Source organism: Atractosteus spatula, chromosome 10 (genome assembly GCF_055471065.1).
Source record: "Atractosteus spatula isolate fAtrSpa1 chromosome 10, fAtrSpa1.hap1, whole genome shotgun sequence".
Taxonomy (NCBI): domain Eukaryota; kingdom Metazoa; phylum Chordata; class Actinopteri; order Semionotiformes; family Lepisosteidae; genus Atractosteus; species Atractosteus spatula.
The window spans coordinates 8,921,975-8,928,788 of NC_142715.1; the positions used below are offsets into that span (position 1 = coordinate 8,921,975).

At 47.6% G+C, this 6,814-nt stretch overlaps 1 pseudogene; it reads left to right on the forward strand.

Moving 5' to 3' along the window:
* Window positions 1-5,863: 5,863 nt before the first annotated feature.
* On the forward strand, window positions 5,864-5,982 carry LOC148824789 (5S ribosomal RNA; annotated as a pseudogene).
* Window positions 5,983-6,814: the final 832 nt, after the last annotated feature.

Below are 6,814 nucleotides of genomic sequence, written 5' to 3' on the forward strand. Positions count from 1 at the left end.
CAATTCAATAGTGTGGCACCTGAAGGCATCCACGACCTCCAGTTTGGTCTTATGTTGTCTGGTTCCAGACCGTACAGTGTTAAGTTACCATGCTGTACTATGGCCTCCTTGGGAACTTGCAGGAAACTGTTGGTTAAGTAGCTGCATTGCGGTAGCTGTATCATGCCTGTCACAAGTCATAGTGACAGTTAAGTGTGGTGTGCTGACCAGCCATTTACTTCCCACTTGCTCTTCATGGGGTTCATTAACCTCCCTCTGTTCGTTAGTAGCTTTACACCCTTCATTGGTGAATCATTTAGACACAGCCAATGGATAGCTTTGGTAGCCATACCCATCTCAAGATTTGGAACCAAATTCAATCTTGGATTGCCTTCTGGGTGAGCCATGAGCGATGGGGTGGTTAATGTCACATACTCCTCTACTGAGAAGAGTGGAATCAAGTGGGTTGGGAATTGTGCCATGGCTAGACTGGCTACAGTGGCACTGAACTCCCTTAACAGGTCTTGTGTCAACATTCTGGCCTGTTGCACACAAACATAAACCCACTGTATAACACCGGCAATCATGTCCACTGGTTGGGGGATAAGGTTTAACCCTGTTGCATAGGAAGTTGCCTGTAGGGTTTTCCCTAAGCTTTCCAACTTTTGCTGCTGTTGATACAGTCTGTCACTACCCTCTGGCATCTCTGACACCTGCCTTCTTGGGGCAGTCAGGGTGAGAGTGCCAGTAGCAAACAAACCTACCAAAAATAGCAAACGCACAACAGTGGCAGCAGCGATCAGTCCTCCTAAAAGTCTTTTAGGGTGGCTGATCTCAGTCATCTCCTTCTGAGTGACTGTCGCCTTTCTAAGCTGGCGCAGCATGTACATGGTGTCTTTCTCAGTATGCCATGTGGCATCGTGGGCACCAACATCCTGGAAATCTGGGGAGATCTGACGCAGCTGTTGATGCTCCTCCTCCATTTCCAGGGCATCTGCTTTTTCGATTTGTTCATGCCTGTGCTCTAGGAACCCTGCAGGGGGTGGTGCAGCAGTGGAGCATGCCTGACCCTCGGCTGAGTGATCATCTGGAGCACCTGAGTGATCTGGAATTGTTACCCCAGTCTCACTGTTCAGGTCTACCCTGCAAACTTCCTGATTGAGGAATCCCTCTATCGGCATGTTTACAATCGATCGCTGGGCGTGGGTGTAGGGCACCTGCTCGCTCCCCCCTTCCCTCGCTAGGGGTTCAGGGAGCTGCTCCAGCAGTGGGATAGCTAGTTCACTGTCTTTGAACTCACTATCACCCACCAGGCCCATGTCAGTGCGGGCGGGGATTCTGACACCCCCCTTTGCCGTGTTCTGCACTAACAGGTGGGTGGCTTGACCATCCAGCTCCAGTCTGGCTGAACCACTGTTGGTCAGACTCAGACTGACAGACTGAGCTGGTGGCTGTAAGAAAACCGGCTCGGCTTTCATTCCCTGTCCCTTCCAGGGGACTGGGTGTGTTGGAAACCCTGCCGTTGAGGCAGGAACAATCAGGTCAGTCTCACTCACTATCTGGTAGTTGTGAGAAATAATGTTACCTGACTGCAGGTTCCCTGGGTCACAGCAGAGGGAATCGGCATCTGGGATCAGGTGTGTCCACAGCGCAGTAGTCTCAGCGTCCAGCTGGACCTCCTCTCTAACCTGTGAATGTTGCACCAGGGGCACCTGGCGGTGGCCCCGTGACAGCTGCTCAAGCAGATCCTCACTAATAGAGGACCTCTCAGGGCTAAGGGTGAGGGCTACATCACCAACCTGCTCTCCTGCCATCTGGATCCCTTCCACCACTGCAGGGTGGTGGTCCTGACCCCTCTTGGGTGCCAGGGTGCACAGGGAAAGCTCCTTTTCATCGCCAGGTGGGGAGATCTGCTCCTCTGTAGGGATGTAAAAGGGGTGTGCTTTACCTGGTGGATCAGGCGGCTGCTTGGAGCACCGCTTCTGTGGCATGGAGGCTGTTGTGACCTCAGCTGGGACATGACTTCCCTGTATATCCGAGGAACAAGAAAATATTTTTATTTCTTGTCCAGAGGGAACAGAAGGAATCTCCACATAGGCTTCTGTGTTCGGTGGGCACTGTGTGAGCACAGTCTGCCTCTTGGCCCCCCTTCCTTCTGTACAGAAGGCTTAGGAGCCTTGACCTGTTTCCACACCTTGCCTTTCTGGTGATCCACCAAAGGTTCCTCTCTGAGTCGCATGCCCTTTTCTTTTTCTACCCGTTTGAGCTTGCTGTATGACATCAAACACCTTTCAACCTCAGTGTCAATCAATGTCTCACTGTGTAAGACATCTCCCATGGCAGCCTTGAGGTAAAAGCTTCCTGCTTTTCCTCTCTGTTTTACTGCCTGCTCTGTGACTTCAGGGGTGGAGTCAGCACTCGCTTGGGAGTGGCTGACCTCATCCAGGCAGGAACCCTTCCATTCAATCAGATAGACTGAGGGAGGGAGAGGGGGCGGGTCTCCACCTCCTCCAGTGGAGAGTATCAGCTCATTCACGCTTCCGGCAGCCTTGGGGAGCGGTTGTCTCTGTCCTAATAAAACTTGTTCAAGCCTGGCCAGGCGGGCGGCTACTGAATCCTTTTGTTCAGCTTTATCTAGCCCTTTCTCTTCCCCGGTGTTCTCATGGAACTTAGGACGCTGGGTGTGGTCCTGTGTGCCTGCTTTGGAACGGGGCTTAGCCAGCTCAGGAGCCTGTGCTCCTTCAAGCAGGGGGGAATTAACCCTGCTGGCTCTGACGGCGAACACAGTCGCTTTAACAGCTTTTTGCTCAGAGCGACTTTGGACATCATACTCCCAGGCTTTCTGCACGAATCTCTTAATATCAGTCATTTTCATGGTCTGTGCATCTGTATGCATTAAGATCATCTTTCTGACTGACGGGTGGAGATTCGCAATGAATAAACCCTTGAAATGTGTGTTCTCTTCACAACCCTCATCATTTCGCCCTGCAAAATAAGTTCATCTAAGTCTCTCGTAATATTCGCGAGGGGATTCTGCTCTCTCGTGCTTAATGTTAAGGGCGGCGGCTATCGCGGCAGTCGGGTCAATAAACGCACTGTATTCTGATAAGTGCTTGACACAGCTCTTCAAAGTCATCACAGACTTTTTTCATCTGCCTAGCCATCCACTCATGTACAGCTCTGCTGCTAGTTTTCCTGACCAGAAACACTTTTTCCTGTTCTGTAGCGTTTGGCAGGTACTGCAGGGTATACCTGAGGTCTTGAATATAACTCTCGATATTATTCTCTGACACTGCAGGGTCAAATCTCTCCATGTCCTTCGCTAGCTCTCTCAGAGAATGGAGGTTTATTCTCCTAGCTTCTCCGCTGACGGAGATATGACGGAGATCGTGGTCAGACCTGTCACTGCTAGAGAGAGTGCTTAATAGCGACTTGAATTCAGACCTTTTAGCAACCATCGTTAAACTTAAAGAGTATTACTTTTAAGTACGAAATCACAGTTCTACCACAGAAAACCACAAGATCAAGTATGCAATCAACCCAGTAGATCGCAAAAGATCACAAAACAATCAAGCACTGCTTAAAGAGCAAGGGGAACTTTTTTCCTTTCGGCTTTCAGCACACTGTATTGTCGCGTATGAAACCCGCGGTGTTTTATATTGAATTATTCCGCTTGGTTGACTCATTTCAGTCTTACCATAGCCCGTCCAGGGACGCCAATAAATGTAGTATGCTCTCTGAAGGCACCAGTTCTGTAGGGTTTGGGCATGTACGGGGACATTTATTAATTGTAGCCGTAAATCACAAAATGATTCTTTTGATGGCCTTAGAATCCAACCATGCGATATAACTCAAACAACGCACACACACACGGGTACTAATACACGAGGATACATTTATTAATACATAAAATATGCATATACACCTAACAGATCTTATCGAGAGGGTTATCAGAATACAAAAGGTATATATACAATCAGTTACAAAGAGTTACATATATCAAGAGGACATACGTTCAGTATATCATTCATTTAGATCGTTTCATAAAGTGAACTTGGTTATAACTTCTACATTAGATACTGAAAACAAGTACATAACTCTTAGGAATTAAATTGATATCAACTGGTTGGGATAACAATTGAATTCTCAAGCTGTAATGCATTGAAGTTGAATACTCATCCAATCTCTGGGGATTCAGATCTCCTGCGGGCTCTCTGGCTCCGTACCAGGCTGTGCTGTGCTGCAGATGATCGATGACCGGCTAGTTAGTGTTGGCTTTAACTAGCAAAGTTTGTGCACAGGAGAAAAGATGACTGTGGGTCCCAGCAAGTCAGGAAGAGGACAGGTTCATTCCTGATGAAGCGCTAGTTCTGAATAGTGATTCAGCTGTCCACAGTTCCGACCTGTTCACAAGGCTTGCTGCTGGTGCTTACCTCAGGTGGATCCTCTGGTTACTCTCTGGCAACCTCCGCTCTAGACTCTTAGAACAAAGGAAAGTTCTGGCACTCGGACACACTGGCCGTTCCGTGGTTGTCCGGGCTGAGTCTTAGGATGGTCAGGAGGCGCGCTGCGAGAATGTCCTGCCCTTGGGAGCCTTTTGCTCCTGGGCCGTCCTGCCCTGGAATTCTTCTTTGAATTCCCTTTAGAAAAGTCCAGGAAATAGTCTCTCAAGCCCTCTGTGTTGCCTGTTTTTACCTGGAGGAACTTCAGCTCGTTCATTGGCTGAAAGTTCCATGGGCATCAGAGTCCCACGTGGGTTACTCGGCCCTACCAGTCCCTGATTGGTTGATCAAGGTGAGATGTGAGTCACTTACTCCTGACACTTAGGAATGCAGTCCAGATGTCCATCTGGCACACCCTAGACAGATAGGCGCCAATGGATGACCATTGATCATGATAGCTAGGCTTAGCTAAGTGCATCCCCATTTGGGAGCTGTCCCTTATCAAAAGAAAACATCTTTAAATCAGCCTGCATGAATAGTTTCTCTGTGGCTACACCACAGAGATGAACAGAGAGATGGGGCCTCATTAGAAAAAGCACAGCAACACTTAATTCTGTCTTATTAACAACCATTGCCGCTACAAGTGAAAAGCTGAAGTGAAATAGAGCGGGGACGAAGGCAGTGAAGAGAGAGAACGTGGGAAGAAGAGAAAAACGCAAGGGAAAAAAAGCAGCGTCGTAAAAGAGGTGACGGAGCTGTCCTCTCTATAAGAAGGGTGCCAGCGAGCCTTGCTCTTGCTTCTGGCCACACCCCCTTGAGCACGCCTGATCTCGGAAGCTAAACAGGGATGGGATTGGTTAGTACTTGGATGGGAGACCGCCTGGGAATACCAGGTGCTGTAAGCTTTTAAGCACAGGGGGCGCCCTATCCCCGCTCGCTCGCTCATTCCCCTGTTCATACGTGCAGTGCGGCTTGTCCGTCTGTTTATTTGTCACCTTTGGCGAGACACGGGTGCTTGTGTATTAGCGTGAGCCATTTTTATTCTGAGCATGAACAGTTTTACAATTCCGCAAAGGATCGAGGAAAGGTTTATCGCCAGCTGAAAAGAGACACAGCGCTTCGGCTGTGGAGACTTGTTCGGCTGGCGTTCGGGGAGTCGCGTTTTTCAGAATTGTATTGAGATCGTTTTCCACAGAGCTCAGATGTCAAAGCACAGCAGCAGCTCTCCACAGCGATCCTCTATAGCGCCCTTTCTCCCGCAGCTCCGTCCTCATTGGAAGGAAGCAAGAGTGAAAGGCTGAAGTGAAATAGAGCGGGGACGAAGGCAGTGAAGAGAGAGAAAGTGGGAAGAAGAGAAAAACGCAAGGGAAAAAAAGCAGCGTCGTAAAAGAGGTGACGGAGATGTCCTCTTTATAAGAAGGGTGCCAGCGAGCCTTGCTCTCGCTTCCGGCCACACCCCCTTGAGCACGCCTGATTTCGTCTGATCTCGGAAGCTAAACAGGGATGGGTCTGGTTAGTACTTGGATGGGAGACTGCCTGGGAATACCAGGTGCTGTAAGCCTTTAATTGCAGGAGGCACCCTATCTTCGCTCACTTGGTCATTCTCCTGTTCACACGTGCAGTGCGGCTTTTTGGCTTTTTATTTGTCAGCTTTGGTGAGACACATGTGCTTGTGTATTAGCATGAGCGTTTTTTATTCTCATCATGAACCTTATATACTGTATCTCTACATCCCATAACCTTTAATGGCAGGTGCCTGGGTGTGGACATGTTGTGATGTAATATTTAATTTAAAAGTAAACATTTTAGTAAAGTCTGTTATATTGTTAAAATCTATAAGCGTTATAAATATCAATTTTTGCTCGTGCTTATAATTTATCGCTGCTAAATGTGTCTTATTCAATTATTTTAACACTTTTATGACCTATCCACTAAAATATAAAGACCTGCCCTACAACGCTCTTCTCAAAAGATAAATTAAGTTTTACATTTTTTGATTCAATGTAATTTCTTTTCTAGAGAAACACACATCATTTGAGGCTTGGGTTGCATGTTAATATTTTTAAGGTTTAAAGACTTTACGTTCACGGTACATGGAAAATCATTTCAAACTTTTGAAAAGTTGTTGAGAATTTGTCATTGAAATAAGGTTACATATTTTAATTCAACGTGATTACTTTTCACTCTCGATAAAACACGTGTGATTTTGGGGCGGGGGGATATGGTGGGGCGTTCTAAAACATCACAACCATTTGAAAAATGTCTTGAGCTATGTAGGCATTTGGAGTTTATGCTTAAATTAGCCGACTTGCCGGTTTTGAAGTGTGACACCTGAGCTGTCAGGCCCCGACATTGACTGCTGCGAAGATGGCTTCTTTGAGTAGTGAATCATC